We start from the raw sequence: 20,805 nt of genomic DNA, 5'->3' as shown, positions 1-20,805 counted from the left end.
CATTCCTGCCAGACTCAATCAACGGCTGGGAGTAACCTCTGAGAGGCACAGTCTTGATGCAAATACAGGGATGGATTTCAGAGTACAACAGCTGGGACCCCTGGTCGATTTTATTCCCATAGTTGGATGTCTGAGCGGTACATTCTCATGACAGCCACAGTGATAAATGCTGTGGAAAGAAAATAGAGCAAGGGAGGAGAATAAAGATCTCTAATGGGTGGCAAGTTGCAGTTTAGAATTGGGCTCTTAAGGTAGCCTCAATGAGAGAGGAGCATTTGAACAAGGCCTTGAAGGAGGGGTGGGACTTAGCCATGAGGATATCAGTGGGAAGAGCCGATAAGGAAAAGCCTGTGCAAAGGGCCTTGGGTGGACTCTTATGTAGCATGTTTTAGGAGCAAGGCCAGTATAGTTAGACAGCTGGTACTGAAGGGAAGCATAACAGGAGATGTGATTGGAATTGTAACTAGTCTCGGTCCATGAACGGATCTTGTTAGGCCATTGTAAGGACTTTGGCTTTTACTCTGTGTGGGGTAAGAAGCCAATGAGGTGTTCTGAGCAGAGAAGTAACATGACCTAGCATGTTTTGCAAGGATGGAAGTAGAGAGACTAGGCAGGATGCTACAGCAGTAATTCAGCTGATAAATGATGGTAGCTTGAGCCAAAGTGGTACAATGAGGGTAGTGGGAACTGGTTAAACTGTGGATATATTTTAAAGTAGAACCCACAGTATTTCCTGAGATTGGATATGGGGTTAGAGAGAAAGAGAGGATTCATGATAACTCTAAGACCCTTGGACTGAGCAAATGGAAGTTGCCATCAATTGAGATACAGAAGTTGTGAAATAATTTTTTTTTTGAGGAAGAAGGTGGATACCAAGTGCTTACTTTTGGACAAGTGGATTAGTTATCACGTGGAAATGTTGAATAGACAATTGGATATATGTGTTTGGAGTTAAGGAAAGATGGCTCATCTGGATTTATAAAATTTATTTTACCTCTGGTAATAAGTAGGATCACAAAATATCTAGAATTATGGTCCACAAAGCAGCATAATCTAGTGAACTAGTATTTATTCAATGTTAAATATATATTTATGACCAAATTCAGTCATTGTAAAATACACAGTAGAGCTCTATCTGCTCTCAATTATCTTATTAAAGTAATTTTACTAAATATTTTGTTGTTTGCCAACCAATGTAAATGAGGATGGCAAGAGTTAAAAGTTACAGTCCATTACCTGACCTTATAGTAGGAGTTAAGAGACATAAGAGCTTCTGAGACAGTGCGTTTTCTTAAAATGAATTTGCTTTCTGGTTGGAGAAGTAAGACATAGGCTTGAAACAATCAGAGGACAAAAGAATAGTAAACAAACTGTCACTGTATTCTGATAAAATGTAGTGCTAACTATTGCACTAATTGAGCCCAGGATAGTATAGCGTGGTTAGTAATAGTGGTGTATGGCAGAAAAAGTGCAAAATAAGTTGAAGAAGATAGAAATTAATGTGAGTTGCAGGAAAGCTACTACAGGGAGAAAGCAGAACTTAAAAGCAGAGAAGTCATTTCTAAGTATCAGAGGGAGGGACATACAATGTATTCAAAGACCAGAAAGGAAATTGTCCTTACCTGGGGCAGAGAGGAGAATTAGATAGAAACACGGATAGAAATATATATCCATACATAGAATTTGATGTTCAGGGAAAGTGAATCAGGGGAGTGGGAGAAGAAAGATCAAATTCATATTTCAGAAGAATAAAACTGTCAACTCTTTTCAGAACATATAGGAAGAGGGAAAGATTAGGTAGGAAGGTCTTTTAGGAAGGTAGGAAGTATGAAATATGAGTGCTTGTGGATAGAGCCTAAAAAATTGCCAATGTTCTATAAAAGGAAGGGTGCCCAGGCTTTTTCCTAAGCTTCAGGTGTGAGCCCGGAGGCCAAGGAGTAAATGAATAAGTAGGACAAAGTAAGTGGAGTAGTACCTAAGGTGCTAATACAAATACTTAAAAACCCAAGGATGATGGTGATGGAAATGATTTATAAGGGAGAAATCCAAAAGAAATTTCAGTAAGAGGGTTAAATAAGAAGCATGTGAATTTGATAGGTTCCAAATTATGGACAAAATAGAGCCTTAGATTAGAGATTTTGGATTGCAAACCACAGAGAAATAAAATCCAAATAAAATAATGGCAGGAAGAACATTGAAGGAAACCAAGGGTAGGAAGTAAATAATGTGAAAAGATTTTCTAGAGCCTTTCTGAAGCCAGATCCCATTAAAAAAGTGGGTGCTCACTCTCTGACCCGTCTCTCTCCTGTTCTCTCTTTCTTCCCTTCTTTCTTTATGACTTCTCAGCCTTCTGGAGGCCAGAAATGGTGTCTGCCTAAAGAGAGAGTTTCCTTCTCATAGTAGATGTTTAAACAATGTGTCAAGTATGGATAGATGAATGAACAAATGATCAGAACTCAGGGTACTTGGGCTCCCATGTAGTAGTGACACCCCTTTACAATCTCATATCTAGTTCCATAATTGTATCCTTATGATCACCAAACTGTTCTTTGAAACCTCTATAATCTCTGAAAGAATCATTAAAAACATCCTGATTCTCAGATTTGTTATGTGATAACCAGTCTGTCTCTATTCTTGTTGCCCTTGACTCTTACTTTCACATCCTTTCCTTCTCTAGTATGGGATGGTATTTAATTGCTATAAGCAAGTAACAGACAGGTATGTAAATGGGGTGATCACATAAATTCCAAGAGATTCCTGGTTTATATTATATTTATATTCCTGATACTGGTTTATATTATATTTATATTCCTGATACTGGTTTATATACTGGTTTATATAGCTGGGTTGACAATATGCCTATTTCTCTGTTAGGTAATTTGAGCTTTATGGTTTAGAGGCTAAATGGGGAAAATGCAATAGGCTTCATGACCATCTATGGTGCATGTGCTCATCTTGAACTGTTCACGGCACTGGGCAGAGTTGATTCCTCTTTCCTTCTTTCTTCACTTGGCCACCATGATATGCACTCTTGATTTTATTCCCACCTCACTAGTCTCTCTTTCTTAGCCTTCTTTGCTGGTTCCTTCTCTTTTCCCCAACCTGAACACCAGGGTTCAGTTGTTGGTGCTCATTTCTTCTCTATTATTCTCTACTCACTCCCTAGAGATCTCATTTCATCTCATTCTAATGCCATTTCTATGCCAAGACTGCATTTTTTTGTACCTACAGCTTAGACTCCCCTTCTGCCCTAGGATCTTAAGAAGTCACTTACCCCAAATACCTGCATGGATCATTCCCTCACCTTTTTTTTTGGTCTCTGACAAGATGTCACCTTCTCAGTGAGGACTCCCCTGACCACACTATAGAAAACCACAGACATCTCTGATTCTAGCAATCCCCCTCACTTGGTCCTATTTTTTGCCATAACCCTTATCATCTTCTACAATACTATATAATGCACTTTTTTTGTTTGTTGGTTGCTTGGATTATTGTCTTTCTTCTTTCACTATGGGGGCAACTTCCACATAGTGAAGGGTTTTGTCTGTATCTGGAAATCAGTGCTTGAAAAGATTCAGTAACCTATCAAGGGGTTACATATCGAGTAAGCAATGAGACCAGGATTTTAAATCTGGGATTGTCTTGTCCCAAAGCTCCACCACAGTCCACTATATCATCCTACCTCTATTCTTCCTCAGTTGGAATGAGACACCATAGTACCAGGTTTAACGACATATATTATTACATGCCTAGAATAACACATTATGCATGAGAAGCCAACTTGGTCATTTTGGTAATTTGTGGAATTGATTTTTTTTTTTTTTTTTTTTTTTTTTTTTTTCCTTGCGTTATGCGGGCCTCTCACTGTTGTGGCCTCTCCCATTTGCGGAGCACAGGCTCCGGACGCGCAGGCTCAGTGGCCATGGCTCACGGGCCCAGCCGCTCCGCGGCATGTGGGATCTTCCCGAAACGGGGCACGAACCCGCGTCTCCTGCATCGGCAGGCGGACTCTCAAGCACTGCGCCACCAGGGAAGCCCTGTGGAATTGATTTTTTAAGACTGCACACAATCTATAACCATTTTTCTTTAGGGATTTGTTTAAAAATGAGACTACAGCTTTTCTGTAAGTGAAGTATTCCAGAGGTATACCAGTATCAAAAAAAAAAAAATTTACTAGCAGATGTTTAAAGTGTGTGTGTGGATAAGCATGCTGCTTTCTCTTTGAACAACTCACAGTTCTTTCAGGCTGAGTTTCCTAGGATTCAAACAACTGCTTAATTTAGTGGAAAAGAATATTTAACTAAACTAATTGTTGGAGTTTTTGGAGAGAAGGAAGGAGCTGTTTTGTGAACTCAGCCTCAGTTATATAATAGCCTATCAAAAATAGCCACAGACAAAAAATTACCTATTAACAAATGAAACATACATAGCAAAAAAATCCCCCCAAACACCCATCAAACAAAATGTAAGTGTTCCATAATTTATTTCTTTTCTCATGTGCACATAAAATGAGAAGTTAATATTTAATATATTTAGGATCTTATATTTTAGTTTCCTCTGACTCAGTTTACAAATGGACATGAAGATAATCAGCATCGTAAAAATGTTAGCATTGATTTCAACATCACCAGTGATAAGTCATCTTGAGAGGACATACCCTTGATATCATGTGATGGGAATGGCACTTTACCTTTGCGATCTTCCTCACCAAAAACTCTGAAAAACTTCAGAGTCTAAAGAGTCTACAATTATCATTCCAGCAAGATCAAGGACTATAGGTGCCTCAGCACAATGAATTCTCCTCTATCAAATCACCACTCACACATCCAAACCTAGTGGCTTTCATACCCGTGTATAGTGTGTACCATAGAGGGGATGAAAGGACCATCTAAGCTGAACTTTAAGTGTACTTCTTTGAGTCAGAGCATTTGGTGAGGACCGTTTGCCTTATGCATTTTCCTGCCTTTGTTAGCAGCGTAAGGAAGTTGCCCTTCCCTTGGCACTATTTTCGGGTTTGGGTGTTTTCAAAAATGCTGCTCCACTGTGATACCTTCAACTGATGCTTTCGTTTTCAGTCAGTCAATTCAATATTTAAAATATTTGGATCAAGAATGTTCCTGAAGTCAAAAGTATTTTGAATGGTGTCCACAATATGTGATACTACACATACTCAACTGGATATTTATTTATTTTTACATCTTTATTGGAGTATAATTGCTTTACAATGGTGTGTTAGTTTCTGCTTTGTAACAAAGTGAATGAGTTATACATATACATATGTTCCCATACTTCTTCCCTCTTGCGTCTCCCTCCCTCCCACCCTCCCTATCCCACCCCTCCAGGCGGTCACAAAGCACCAAGCTCATCTCCCTGTGCTATGCGGCTGCTTCCCACTAGCGATCTACCTTACGTTTGGTAGTGTATATATGTCCATGCCTCTCTCTCACTTTCTCACAACTTACCCTTCCCGCTCCCCATATCCTCAAGTCCATTCTCTAATAGGTCTGTGTCTTTATTCCTGTCTTATCCCTAGGTTCTTCATGACATTTTTTTTTCTTAAATTCCATATATATGTGTTAGCATACGGTATTTGTCTTTCTCTTTCTGACTTACTTCACTCTGTATGACAGACTCCAAGTCTATCCACCTCATTAAAAATAGCTCAATTTCGTTTCTTTTTATTGCTGAGTAATATTCCATTGTATATATGTGCGACATTTTCTTTATCCATTCATCTGATGATGGACACGTAGGTTGTTTCCATCTCCGGGCTATTGTAAATAGAGCTGCAATGAACATTTTGGTACGTGACTCTTTTTGAATTATGGTTTCCTCAGGGTATATGCCCAGTAGTGGGATTGCTGGGTCGTATGGTAATTCTATTTGTAGTTTTTTAAGGAACCTCCATACTCTTCTCCACAGTGGCTGTATCAATTCACATTCCCACCAACAGTGCAAGAGGGTTCCCTGTTCTCCACACCCTCTCCAGCATTTATTGTTTCTAGATTTTTTTGATGATGGCCATTCTGACTGGTGTGAGATGATATCTCATTGTAGTTTTGACATGCATTTCTCTAATGATTAATGAAGTTGAGCATTCTTTCATGTGTTCATTGGCAGTCTGTATATCTTCTTTGGAGAAATGTCTATTTAGGTCTTCTGCCCATTTTTGGATTGGATTGTTTGTTTTTTTGTTATTGAGCTGCATGAGCTGCTTATACATTTTGGAGATTAATCCTTTGTCAGTTGCTTCATTTGCTAATATTTTCTCCCATTCTGAGGTTTGTCTTTTGGTCTTGTTTATGATTTCCTTTGCTGTGCAAAAGCTTTGAAGTTTCATTAGGTCCCATTTGTTTATTTTTGTTTCTATTTCCATTTCTCTGGGAAGTGGGTCAGAAAGGATCTTGCTGTGATTTATGTCATAGAGTGTTCTGCCTATGTTTTCCTCTAAGAGTTTGATATTTTCTGGCCTTAAATTTAGGTCTTTAATCCATTTTGAGCTTATTTTTGTTTATGGTGTTAGGGAGTGATCTAATCTTATACTTTTACATGTACCTGCCCAGTTTTCCCAGCACCACTTATTGAAGAGGCTGTCCTTTCTCCACTGTACATTCCTGCCTCCTTTATCAAAGATAAGGTGACCATATGTGCATGGGTTTATCTCTGGGCTTTCTATCCTGTTCCATTGATCTTTCTGTTTTTGTGCCAGTACCATACTGTCTTGATTACTGTAGCTTTGTAGTATAGTCTGAAGTCAGGGAGCCTGATTCCTCCAGCTCCGTTTTTCGTTCTCAAGATTGCTTTGGCTATTCGGGGTCTTTTGTGTTTCCATACAAATTGTGAAATTTTTTGTTCTAGTTCTGTGAAAAATGCCAGTGGTAGTTTGATAGGGATTGCATTGAATCTGTAGATTGCTTTGGGTAGTAGAGTCATTTTCACAATGTTGATTCTTCCAATCCAAGAACATGGTATATCTCTCCATCTATTTGTATCATCTTTAATTTCTTTCATCAGTGTCTTATAATTTTCTGCATACAGGTCTTTTGTCTCCTTAGGTAGGTTTATTCCTAGATATTTTATTCTTTTTGTTGCAATGGTAAATGGGAGTGTTTTCTTGATTTCACTTTCAGATTTTTCATCATTAGTATATAGGAATGCCAGAGATTTCTGTGCATTAATTTTGTATCCTGCTACTTTACCAAATTCATTGATTAGCTCTAGTAGTTTTCTGGTAGCATCTTTAGGATTCTCTATGTATAGTATCATGTCATCTGCAAACAGTGACAGCTTTACTTCTTCTTTTCCGATTTGGATTCCTTTTATTTCCTTTTCTTCTCTGATTGCTGTGGCTAAAACTTCCAAAACTATGTTGAATAAGAGTGGTGAGAGTGGGCAACCTTGTCTTGTTCCTGACCTTAGTGGAAATGCTTTCAGTTTTTCGCCATTGAGGATGATGTTGGCTGTGGGCTTGTCATATACGGCCTTTATTATATTGAGGAAAGTTCCCTCTACACCTACTTTCTGCAGGGTTTTTATCATAAATGGGTGTTGAATTTTGTCAAAAGCTTTCTCTGCATCTATTGAGATGATCATATGGTTTTTCTCCTTCAATTTGTTAATATGGTTAATCACATTGATAGATTTGCGTATATTGAAGAATCCTTGCATTCCTGGAATAAACCCCACTTGATCATGGTGTATGATCCTTTTAATGTGCTGTTGGATTCTGTTTGCTAGTATTTTGTTGAGGATTTTTGCATCTATGTTCATCAGTGATATTGGCCTGTAGTTTTCTTTCTTTGTGACATCCTTGTCTGGTTTTGGTATCAAGGTGATGGTGGCCTCGTAGAATGAGTTTGGGAGTGTTCCTCCCTCTGCTATATTTTGGAAGAGTTTGAGAAGGATAGGTGTTAGCTCTTCTCTAAATGTTTGATAGAATTCGCCTGTGAAGCCATCTGGTCCTGGGCTTTTGTTTGTTGGAAGATTTTTAATCACAGTTTCAATTTCAGTGCTTGTGATTGGTCTGTTCATATTTTCTATTTCTTCCTGATTCAGTCTTGGCAGTTTGTGCATTTCTAAGAATTTGTCCATTTCTTCCAGATTGTCCATTTTATTGGCATAGAGTTGCTTGTAGTAATCCCTCATGATTTTTTTTATTTCTGCAGTGTCAGTTGTTACTTCTCCTTTTTCATTTCTAATTCTATTGATTTGAGTCTTCTCCCTTTTTTTCTTGATGAGTCTGGCTAATGGTTTATCAATTTTGTTTATCTTCTCAAAGAACCAGCTTTTAGTTTTATTGATCTTTGCTATTGTTTCCTTCATTTCTTTTTCATTTATTTCTGATCTGATTTTTATGATTTCTTTCCTTCTGCTAACTCTGGGGTTTTTTTGTTCTTCTTTCTCTAATTGCTTGAGGTGCAAGGTTAGGTTGTTTATTCGAGATGTTTCCTGCTTCTTAAGGTGGGCTTGTATTGCTATAAACTTCCCTCTTAGAACTGCTTTTGCTGCATCCCATAGGTTTTGGGTCGTTGTATCTCCATTGTCATTTGTTTCTAGGTATTTTTTAATTTCCTCTTTGATTTCTTCAGTGATCACTTCGTTATTAAGTAGTGTATTGTTTAGCCTCCATGTGTTTGTATTTTTTACAGCTCTTTTCCTATAATTGATATCTAGTCTCATGGCGTTGTGGTCGGAAAAGATACTTGATACAATTTCAATTTTCTTAAATTTACCAAGGCTTGACTTGTGACCCAAGATATGATCTAACATGGAGAGTGTTCCATGAGCACTTGAGAAAAAAGTGTATTCTGTTGTTTTTGGGTGGAATGTCCTATGAATATCAATTAAGTCCATCTTGTTTAATGTATCATTTAAAGCTTGTGTTTCCTTATTTACTTTTATTTTGGATGATCTGTCCATTGGTGAAAGTGGGGTGTTAAAGTCCGCTACTAGGAATGCGTTACTGTCAATTTCCCCTTTTATGGCTGTTAGTATTTGCCTTATGTACTGAGGTGCTCCTATGTTGGGTGCATAAATATTTACAATTGTTATATCTTCTTCTTGGATCGATCCCTTGATCATTATGTAGTGTCCTTCTTTGTCTCTTCTAATAGTCTTTAAAGTCTATTTTGTCTGATATGAGAATTGCTACTCCAGATTTCTTTTGGTCCATTTGAAATATCTTTTTCCATCCCCTTACTTTCAGTCTGTATGTGTCTCTAGGTCTGAAGTGGGTGTCTTGTAGACAGCAAATATATGGGTCTTGTGTTTGTATCCATTCAGTCAATCTGTTTCTTTTGGTGGGAGCATTTAGTCCATTTACATTAAGGTAATTATTGATATGTATGTTCCTATTCCCATTTTTTAAATTGTTTTGAGTTCATTATTGTAGGTCTTTTCCTTCTCTTGTGTTTCTTGCCTAGAGTAGATCCTTTAGCATTTGTTGTAAAGCTGGTTTGGTGGTGCTGAAGTCTCTCAGCTTTTGCTTGTCTGTAAGGGTTTTAATTTCTCCATCAAAGCTGAATGAGATCCTTGTTGGGTAGAGTAATCTTGGTTGCAGGTTTTTCTCCTTCACCACTTTAAATATGTCCTGCCAGTCCCTTCTGGTTTGCAGAGTTTCTGCTGAAAAATCAGCTATTAACCTTATGGGGATTCCCTTGTGTGTTATTTGTTGTTTTTCCCTTGCTGCTTTTAATATATTTTCTTTGCATTTAGTTTTTGACAGTTTGATTAATATGTGTCTTGGCATATTTCTCCTTGGATTTATCCTGTATGGGACTCTCTCTGCTTCCTGGACTTGGTTAACTATTTCCTTTCGCATATTAGGGAAGTTTTCAACTATAATCTCTTCAAATATTTTCTCAGTCCCTTTCTTTGTCTCTTCTTCTTCTGGAACCCCTATAATTCGAATGTTGGTGCGTTTCATATTGTCCCAGAGGTCTCTGAGACTGTCCTCAGTTCTTTTCATTCTTTTTACTTTATTCTGCTCTGCAGTAGTTATTTCCACTATTTTCTCTTCCAGGTCACTTATCCGTTCTTCTGCCTCAGTTATTCTGCTATTGATCCCATCTAGAGTATTTTTCATTTCATTTATTGTGTTGTTGATCATTGTTTGTTTCATCTTTAGTTCTTCTAGGTCCTTGTTAAATGTTTCTTGCATTTTGTCCATTCTATTTCCAAGATTTTGGATCATGTTTACTATCATTGTTCTGAATTCTTTTCAGGTAGACTGCCTATTTCCTCTTCATTCATTAGGTCTGGTGGGTTTTTATCTTGATCATTCATCTGCTCTGTGTTTTTCTGTCTTCTCATTTTGCTTATCTTACTGTGTTTGGGGTCTCCTTTTTGCAGGCTGCAGGTTCGTAGCTCCCATTGTTTTTGGTGTCTGTCCACAGTGGCTAAGGTTGGTTCAGTGGGTTGTGTAGGCTTCCTGGTGGAGGGGACTAGTGCCTGTGTTCTGGTGGATGAGGCTGAATCTTGCCTTTCTGGTGGCAGCTCCACATCTGGTGGTGTGTTTTTGGGTGTCTGTCGACTTATTATGATTTTAGCCAGCCTCTCTGCTAATGCGTGGGGTTGTGTTCCTGTCTTGCTAGTTGTTTGGCATAGGATGTCCAGCACTGTAGCTTGCTGGTTGTTGAGTGAAGCTGGGTGCTGGTGTTGAGATGGAGATCTCTGGGAGATTTTTGCCATTTGATATCATGTGTAGCTGGGAGGTCTCTTGTGGACCAGTGTCCTGAAGTTGGCTCTTCCACCTCAGAGGCACAGCACTGACTCCTGACTGCAGCACTAAGAGCCTTTCATCTACATGGCTCAGAATAAATGGGAGAAAAAAATAGAAGGAAAGAATTAGTAGAGGTAGAAAGAAAGAAAGAATGAAAGAAAGAAAGAAAGAAAGAAGGGAGGGAGGGAGGGAGTAAGGAAGGAAGGACGGAGGGAAGGAAGAAAAAAAGAAAGAAAGAAAAAAGATAAAGTAAAATAAAAGATAAAATATAATAAAGTTATTAAAATAAAAAATAATTATTGAGAAAAAAAAACGGACAGATAGAACCCTAGGACAAATGGTGGAAGCAAAGCTATATAGATAAAATCTCACACGGAAGCATACACATACCAACTCACAAAAAGAGGAAAAGGTGAAAAAATCATAAATCTTGCTCTCAAAGTCCACCTCCTCAATTTGGGATGATTCGTTGTCTAGTCATGTATTCCACAGATGCAGGGTACATCAAGTTGATTGTGGAGCTTTAATCCGCTGCTTCTGAGGCTGCTGGGAGAGATTTCCCCTTCTCTTCATTGTTCTCACAGCTCCCAGGGGCTCAGCTTTGGATTTGGCTCCGCCTCTGCGTGTAGGTTGTCCGGGGGCGTCTGTTCTTCGCTCAGACAGGACGGGGTTAAAGGAGCCACTGATCTGGGGGCTCTGGCTCACTCAGGCCGTAGGGGAGGGAGGGGTATGGAGTGCAGGGCAATCCTGCAGCGGCTTCGGTAGGCGTGACGTAGCACCAGCCTGAGGCGCGCCATGTGTTCTCCCGGGGAAGTTGTCCCTGGATCACGGGACCCTGGCAGTGGCGGGCTGCACAGGCTCCCCGGAAGAGGGGTGTGGATAGTGACCTGTGCTCGCACACAGGCTTCTTGGTGGCGGCAGCAGCAGCCTTAGCGTCTCATGCCCGTCTCTGGGGTCCGCGCTTTTAGCCGCGGCTCAGTCTCTGGAGCTCCTTTAAGCAGCGCTCTTAATCCCTTCTCCTCACACACCAGGAAACAAAGAGGGAAGAAAAAGTCTCTTGCCTCTTCAGTAGGTGCAGACTTTTCCCCGGACTCCCTCCCGGCCAGCCGTGGCGCACTAACCCCCTGCAGGCTGTGTTCACGCCGCCAACCCCAGTCCTCTCCCTGGGATCTGACCTCTGAAGCCCGAGCCTCAACTCCCAGCCCCGCCCACCCTGGCGGGTGAACAGACAACCCTCTCGAGTTGGTGAGTGCCGGTCGGCCCTGATACTCTGTGCCTGAATCTCCCTGCTCTGCCCTCCACACCCCTGTTGCTGTGCTCTCCTCCGCGGCCCCGAAGCTCCCCCCTTCCGCCACCCCTAGTTTCCACCAGCGAAGGGGCTTCTAGTGTGTGGAAACCTTTCCTCCTTCACAGCTCCCTTCCACTGGTGCAGGTCCCATCCCTATTCTTTTGCCTGTTTATTCTTTTTTCTTTTGCCCTACCCGGGTACGTGGGGGGTTTCTTGCCTTTTGGGAGGTCTGAGGTCTTCTGCCAGCCTTCAGTAGGTGTTCTGTAGGAGTTGTTCCACGTGTAGATGTATTTCTGGTGTATCTGTGGGGAGGTGATCTCTGCGTCTTACTCTTCCACCATCTTCCCCCAACTGGATATTTAAATTGTCCAGTTTGCCTCTGTGTGTACTCAGCTGCTTTTTCAACTTGAAAAGTTTGAACTTTCTTTGTTTCTTGTTTTGAAAAATTATTTTGTATTTTTCTCCTCAAATTTGTGATTTTAGTTTAAAGAGTAACTAAGTTTTAACATTTGAGTAGTTGGATTTTTTTGCCCTAGATTTGCACAAAGAAATATTGAGTGGGACCCCTTGTATTTACTAAAATTTTCGCATTCCGTTTTTACTTTATCCTTAAGTTTGAATCTCAGGTTTTGTTGGTATAGCAAAATAAATAACCTTATATATGTATTGGGATCATATATGCAAATAGAGAAACTGATCTTTGAGGAGCTATCCTCCCCATAAAGGAGTCACTGATTACCTAATTCTGCTAGACTCTTGAATTTAGACTTGGGGATTCCTGGTTCTCACATTTAAATCTCAAACACCTGTATTCCCTGAGAAGGTTCAGAGAACAGTTTGGCCATCACAGGAATGAAATTATGGAATTGGGTGTGGAATTGTAAAGGGGTGTCAGTACTACGTGGGATCCCAAGTACCCTGAGTTCTGATCATTTGTTCATTCATCTATCCACACATCACAAGTTGGTCAAACATCTGACTATGCAACTGACATTGTGCTATGTGCTAGAGACAGAAATGAATAAGACGAGCTCTTTTCAGTGGAGAAGACAGGAGATAGAAGACAAGTAAACTCTGTGTGCTGGTCACTAAAATCAGACTCAGGGCAGAGGGAAAACCAGAGTTCAACTAAGTCATCCTAGCAGAGATGACAGCTGAGCCAAGTGTCTGAATCTTTTAGATTTGGACAATTAGGATTTAATCAAGAGAATGAGTCAGGTTGGAGGGTGGGGAAGCAAAGGGGAAATAGTACAGTCACAGTCCATGATTTTCTAGATCATCCTAGACAAACTGAATATTCTCCCCAGATACACATTCCTTAGCAGATGATAGAATGACTGACTTACCAAGTTGTCCACATACAGGCTTATAAGTCCCGAGTTTATTTTATAAGGTATGTGGTATCCAAAGACTATATGTATGTATGACCCAGCAATCCCACTACTGGGCATATACCCTGAGAAAACCATAATTCAAAAAGAGTCATGTACCACAGTGTTCACTGCAGCTCTATTTACAATAGCCAGGACATGGAAGCAACCTAAGTGTCCATTGACAGATGAATTGATAAAGAAGATGCCGCACATATATACAATGGAATATTACTCAGCCATAAAAAGAAATGAAATTGAGTTATTTGTAATGAGGTGGATGGACCTAGAGTCTGTCATACAGAGTGAAGTAAGTCAGAAAGAGAAAAACAAATACCGTATGCTAACACATATATATGGAATCTAAAAAAAAAAAAAAAGTGTTCTGAAGAATCTAGGGGCAGGACAGGAATAAAGACACAGACGTAGAGAATGGACTTGAGCACATGGGGAGGGGGAAGGTTAAGCTGGGACGAAGTGAGAGAGTGGCATGGACATGTATACACTACCAAATGTAAAATAGATAGCTAGTGGGAAGCAGCCGCATAGCACAGGGAGATCAGTTCAGTGCTTTGTGTCCACCTAGATAGGTGGGATAGGAGGGTGGGAGGGAGATCCAAGAGGGAGGAGGTATGGGGATATATGTATATGTATAGCTGATTCACTTTGTTATACAGCAGAAACTAACACACCGTGGTAAAGCAATTATACTCCAATAAAGATGTTAACCCCCCCCCAAAACAGACTATACATATGTATACATATATACACACATATAAATGTTTGTCTACATATATATTTATTAATGTCCTTAACTAATTCACATATATCAAAATCTTTATTGCTTAATTAGAAAGTTAATAAATATAGGTGGTTTTGAATCAGAGAGACATGGGCTTATTTTCCAACTTTTCCACTTACTAGGTGAGTGAACTTGGAAAAATCAGTCTCAGAGAGTCTGTTTCTTCAGGTGTAAACTGATAGTAATTATAGTTCTCATAAAATTTTTTGACCAAAGTCAAATGAATATTTAGGTAAAGGTGATAATGGAACATAATAGTTGCTTAATAAACGGCAACCGTTATTATTAAACTTCTTATTGTACAAGTCAATTTCTTAGACAGGTCTATTAAATCTTGCAGGCACATTATTATTTTTTTCAGTGCTTTCACATTTGCTGAATGCATCTTTCTACACATATAACCTAATATTGTGATTGACTTGTTCAGGAGAAAGACCAGAGTTTCATCCTTCTGTGTGAACCAAGAAGCTATCAGATGGGTTCATTTCCAACATGGGGAGACTGAGGCTTAGAAGGACTGATTGATTGGGGCAGGGAGCCAGTTCATTAAATGTTAGCATTCTCTGTCCAGCAGTCCTTTCATTCGACTGTCTGTGGAAATCTTGGAAGTCTTGGTCTGATTCTTTGTTATTATGGAAATATGCTAGAAGCTTATCCAATTAGATTGGCTCCTAGTAGAGCCATCACTCTGAAAGCCAGGGTGCAAGCCAGTTATGTTAAAGAAGATTTACATGGCAAAGCAAGAAATGAGCCAGCTGTCAGTGTGTCTACCCTTCAGTCCATTTTACTATTGAGAGTGAAGGCTCTGCGGTTTAGCCTACTGACGTTGGATTCCAGACAATAGCAATTCTAACCTGAAGGTTTTTAGAAATAAGTGTTTTGAAAGATGCCAACTGAAAGTTTACTTCTAAAATATTTAATCGGTCTCTCTTTGGAGAGATGGATGTTTTGTAAGAGCCCGTGATTATTGCATGCGTTAGGCCTTTAACAAAGAACCTAAACAAAACAAAACCAAAAAAACCCCAAACATTTTCATTTAGAAGTTTTACTCTATTTTAGCATAGTATGAAAAATCGTTATTTTGTGATTAGATCTGTCATCATTAGATCCTTTCCTCTCCTCCCCCTCCCACCCCTCCCTTCTCCCCTCTCTCCTTTCCCTTCTCTTCTCTCTGGTGAGATTCTAACTGTAAGAGTTAGATTGCTTAATGCCTGCCCAGGGCAAAGACCAAAAGAATTGCAGTATGCAGTCATGCAGTGTAGGTGGGGTGAGAATTTAAGAGAACACTAAATTCCAAGAAATATAGTTGCCACAAACAGATTTATAGGACCTCCCTTAGAGCTGGAGGTTAATTAGCGTCCTTATTTCCTATGAAATGTGAAGTTCTAGAGTATAGTCAAAATAGTGTCAAAGATAGCTGCCGCTTTATACCCACATCGGTTGTCCAACACCCACTGTTTAAAAAAAAATCCCAGCAACAAAAATATTCCTTTGTATATAGCTAATTTTATTTTAAAATTTATTATTGAAGTATGTTGATTTACAATATATTTATATCTAATTTTAATCTTATAATATAAAAATATTCTTGGAAGAGAAATTTAACAGTTTAGCTAAAAATTTCCTTCTAAGTGAAATTCCAAAGAGCAGTCCACTCTGTTCCTGATAGACATTGGAATTGTTAAAAATGAAATCCTAAGCCAATATGGTACCACAATAGTAACCAGCCCTCTAAAGGCAGCCCCTGAACAGGGAAAGAATAGTAATTCAGTTGGGAAAGAAAGGTCAAGCCAGGTGACTATCTCTGGTTAATTTTGTCCAAGGCTTTATTAACTTACTATGGTTTGCCCATTTGACATTTGATTTTTATCAAGCTGTATTCTTATCTCCCTCTTTTAATTACATATCCCTTTCGGAAATGGGTATAAATGAAATAAAAATCACATCATTTTGGGGTGTGGGCAGATCCATTTTCCTTTGTTTGAATTTACCAAATCTGTGTGTGTGTGTGAAGAAGCCAGAAATGCATTTTATGATGGCCTCATGAAGTAAGTATTATGTTTCCTGGAGCTATTGAAAGCAGTCAGCTCACTTCCAACAGTGCAATGTAAACACTTTCAATTTTGTGTCAAGCTTTGTGTGATTGCTGGGTCTTCTCCCTCTTTCTACAAATCTACCAAGTACAAATGCATATGCTGACAAATGGAATGCAAACAAATGCTATGCCATGGGTACACAAATGGGTGAAACGCACAGAGAGGCTCTTATACGTTGGTACAAATGGTAGTCCCCAAATGCCAAGTTATTTATAACGAGAAGAGACTTCCTAACATAGGGCTCAAAATAAAGAGGGTTTGTCTACAAAAAAGAATCTGGTGATTCAGTTCTGTGCATTTGTTTACTGACGATCACTTTTTCCCCTTATGTCTTGACATTCCACCAAAGCAAACTGCATGATCTTCCCCTTGGGAACCAATCCAGAGGCTTAGCTTTATTTACAAGTTTCATTATACTAAAGAGCAAAATGTTCTAGCTGATTGAATAGATATCACATGGCAGCCCACTGACTTCTCTATTTGGGAGAAGTATTTGACTCCTACAGAGAAGTCCTAAATGTTAGCTGATTCACTGCTAGTTTTGTTTTTGTTTTGTATTTACCGTAGCCCAAACCACTGCCTGTGGTTCCTTCCTCCCTCCCTCCCTCGCTTCCTTCTTTTTTTCAGTATGGTGTTTCTCTGCTTCAGGGATCCAAGGGAATGGGAAAGACCTAGACTTTTAGGAGTGGAGTGCCCTCATGGGCTGGAGGCTCCAGCATCAAAGATAATTGCAATGACTACTATATCCTTGATGGTCTCCCTGGCTCTCTAGGATGGGTGTGGCCTGGGGAAGATCTTTTAGTACATAGTGGTTATTCCAATATCAAAATGTAAATTCAATACTCTATAGAAATAACATTTTTGAAAAGAGACTAGATTTTTCTAAAGTCACTTTGGTAAGGTATTAGAATAATAGTTGAGAGTCCTTGCTTCTCACAGCAATATTACTTGCCAATAGCCCTTGGTTCTTTCCACCAAACCAATGCGTGCTAACACATTTGAAGCTTATAGCCAACATTGTGATTCAAGCAGCATGCATAATTAATCCCATATCATGGCCAGTATTACTTTCTCTGTCTCATCCAAAAGTGCACAGAGCTCTTGATTATTACCTGTATCCTCACTACCTAAATAAATTTCATCTGTCCCTTTCCCTTTCTCCTTCCTCCCTTTAACCCCCCTAAGAATTGTTATTCTTAGGTGGAACATAACCAAATGGGTCTAGGTATATTTACTAATTTACCACGCCTCAAAGTGTTTAGGTCAATCTGAATGATATATTTAGGGATGAAAACACTTCCCATAGTCTAAATGGGACGTAAGCTTAAGCATTAAAGTTTTACTGAGTGGTCAACTCATGTACGAAAAGAAGTAACCCTTCACCTGAGGCACTAGCTTGAAATCAGTAAGACTTTTGTGGGAATTACAGTCTGCGTATCACCTGTGTGTCAGCTGGTGTTGTGTTGGTGCCTCTGTGGTTGGTTGGAAAGATAAATCACTTGGAATGACAAAATCTTGGTTCAAACATGTTGATGGGAATCAAATGATTATTGAAGGTCTTTTGAGATTTAAAACTCTGTTCACAGTGTGAAACTTTTCAATGCTATACACCTTAGAGAGACGACTGTTGTGGCATGGTTGTATTCATTCACTCAGCCAGTATTCATTGTGTATTTGCCATGACTTGGGCACTGCACATGAGGCTGGCGACAGGGTTCCGAGCAGATAGACACTGACCCTGCTCTCCTGAGCCTTAGATTTCAGTGGTGAAATAGACATGAGAAAAGCAAACACATAACCAGTTTTAGATAGTGTTAAGTGCCATAGAGAAAACAAAGCAGGGATTTCAGTAAAGTTACTGGTTATGGGTGGTGGCAGTGGTAGGGCGTTTAGCTAATTTAGACTGAGCAGTCAAGGAAGGTCTCCCTGAGGAGATAATATTTAACTTGTTCCACGTTGAAAACTCAGGGATCTTTTTGAATTAGATTCCTCTTTTCATAGTTCTAGATTTATGAGATTTAGCTGAATACTTATTTGATTTTTATTTGCTCTTTCTCAACTAGCCAAACCTTTTTGCTGGTGTCATAGAAACATTTAATAAGCTTGCAAATTGACCATAGGGGAGAGTTTGTTTGTTTCCTTTTAAGAATTACCATAAATATCTCACAACTAGGTAAAAAACAAAAACAAACAAACAAACAAACAAACAAAAAAAACTGCCTCCAGGTAACAGGTGACACTTGTTAAAAAAATAGCCTCATGACTTTAATGACCAGACTTTAGCTAGGAGCATATTTTTTTTGAGCAATAATAGATAAACCACTTTTCTTTTAGTAATTCTATGTAGTTAAACCCATCCCAACACTGTTGGCCTGAGAGGTATGTCTTTTTGATGGCTTCTCAATCAAAGAAGTGACAAAAGAAGTTATCTCAGTCCTTTCAGAATTTAGCTATGTGAAAAGAGGAGTAATTTAGTAATTCCGGCTATGGTAGAGCCACCAGCCTCCTCAGAAAATGTAACCCACCCAGTGTCTTCATTGTCAAATCAGCTCGCTTGACCTTCCTTCTTTATGCCTATTAACTAGGTACAAGGGTAATTGGATCCTGGGGTGGATGTTTCAAGACGGATAGCTCCCAGTAGACAGATATTGAGATATTGAAGTACTGGTCAATTACACCTTACCTTGCTGGTGGGTATCAGTCAGTTGCTGTCCTCAAGGCCCCTCCTGTAATGCTTCAGAAGACATCCATTAGGGATGAGAGCTCTGAGTTTATTTCTACTAGAGGCTTGCCCTGAAAGTCACCCAAGTCCTGGTCTTTCTCTCTTAAGGAATTAAGTAAAAATAGAGGTCTAAAACAGAAAAACTTTAGAGACCCTTTAAAAAGTTTATGAAAGATAGTATTTGAATGAGACACAGGTGGTTAACTGTATGGTTCATTTATGACTCATTCATTCACAGATATTTAGAGAGGGAGCATGGCTGGGAGACTTCAGGCTGTGATGCAGGTCTGCCACCTGTGAAAGGAGAGCGGCAAGGAAAGAGGATTGTATAGAAGGAGCTTCAGAGCTCAGTGCAATTTTGAAAGCATCTTAGGTAGGCTGATGGGGAGTTCCTGGGTCAAGGTTGTTTGTTAGAGGAGTTCCACATCAAAACAGCCTGGCTCTAGTTCTCCTACTGCATTTAGTCATTCTGGGAACAGCCAGGAGGAAGCATTGCCTCAGAGTGAACTTTGAGACAGATCTGAAGGAGTGCCCTGTGAGACAGGTTTTCTTGAAGGGAGGTGCACCATAGACAACATCCAGAATTTTATCTTGAGTGACTCCTGGTGAGAGAGAAATAGGTATGTTTTTGTTTTGTTTTGTTTTGTATGTTTTGTTTTGTGTATCAGTTAAGAGTGTGGTTTTAAATTGGATAAATATGAAGTATCTAAGACATCCACATGGAGGTAGATACACCAGGAGTTACTAGATAGGATCTCAGAGAAGAGGCTGGGCTGGAGAATCAGTTTTGGAGTCATCATATTTTATAGATAGTATTTAAAGCCATGCGAATAGATGAGATCATTTTGGGGAGAGATTGTAGAGAAAGGAGAAAATGTCCAAGACTGAGCTCTATGGAAATCCAATACTGAGAGGCCAGGAACAGGAGGAGAAACAAGCAAGGGACACTGAGTAGGAACAGCTAGAAAGGTAGGAGGAAAGGCAGGAAAGTGTGCAAGATGAGTGTTAAAGGGGGAGGAAGTGAGACAACTACATGAAATGCTACTTTTGGGCCTAAATTAGATGACACAATTGGCAATATGGAAGTCTCCGGTAGCTTTCTTTCTTCTGAGTATCATGAGTTCAGAAGACAGTTCAGAATAGGCTAAAGAGAGAATGGAAAATGAGGAACTGGAGTAAATATGTATCTAAAACTCAAGAAATTTAATGATTTATGGGAGCAGGGAAATAGGGCAGTGGCTGGAAGTGGGTATGGAGAGAAGAAAGTTCTTGTTTTTCACGACTGTAGATATTGGAAGATATTTGTAAGCCAATGGGAATGATCCCATGGAGGGTAAGCAATTACTTTTGTAAGAGAAAGAAAGGATAGCTAAAGAAGAAAAGTTGCTGGAAAGATGAGTCTGGGATCCCGAGTGCAGATAGAAGGCCTGGGCTTTGCTCGGAGGAGGGAGATGGCACATGTATGGGATATCATTCTTCCCCAGGGGTCTGCAGTGCCTCTCCGCTTAACTTTCTGTTTGTCCAGGGAAGGCTGGAAGGCAGCCTTCATTCTGTTTGGCCATGTGCTCAGCTAGAGACACTATTACCAGGGAAGAAAGAAAAATGGATACGGGAGGACAACTAGGAAAAATCTTTATTAGATTTATTCCTAGGCACCGTATATTTTTGTTGCTTTTGTAAAGGATGTATCTTTTTTTTTAAAGTTACATTCCACAGTTCTCTTTCAAAGCATAGACCTTATCATATCATACCACTTCACTGGCCACCTTTAACTACACAATAAAGTCCGAACCTCAGCCTGGCAGTC

The sequence above is a fragment of the Lipotes vexillifer genome, unplaced genomic scaffold (genome assembly GCF_000442215.2).
Source record: "Lipotes vexillifer unplaced genomic scaffold, Lipotes_vexillifer_v1.1 scaffold445, whole genome shotgun sequence".
Lineage (NCBI taxonomy): Eukaryota > Metazoa > Chordata > Mammalia > Artiodactyla > Lipotidae > Lipotes > Lipotes vexillifer.
The sequence above is the reverse complement of the archived record's forward strand: the minus strand, read 5'-3'. Positions refer to the sequence as shown.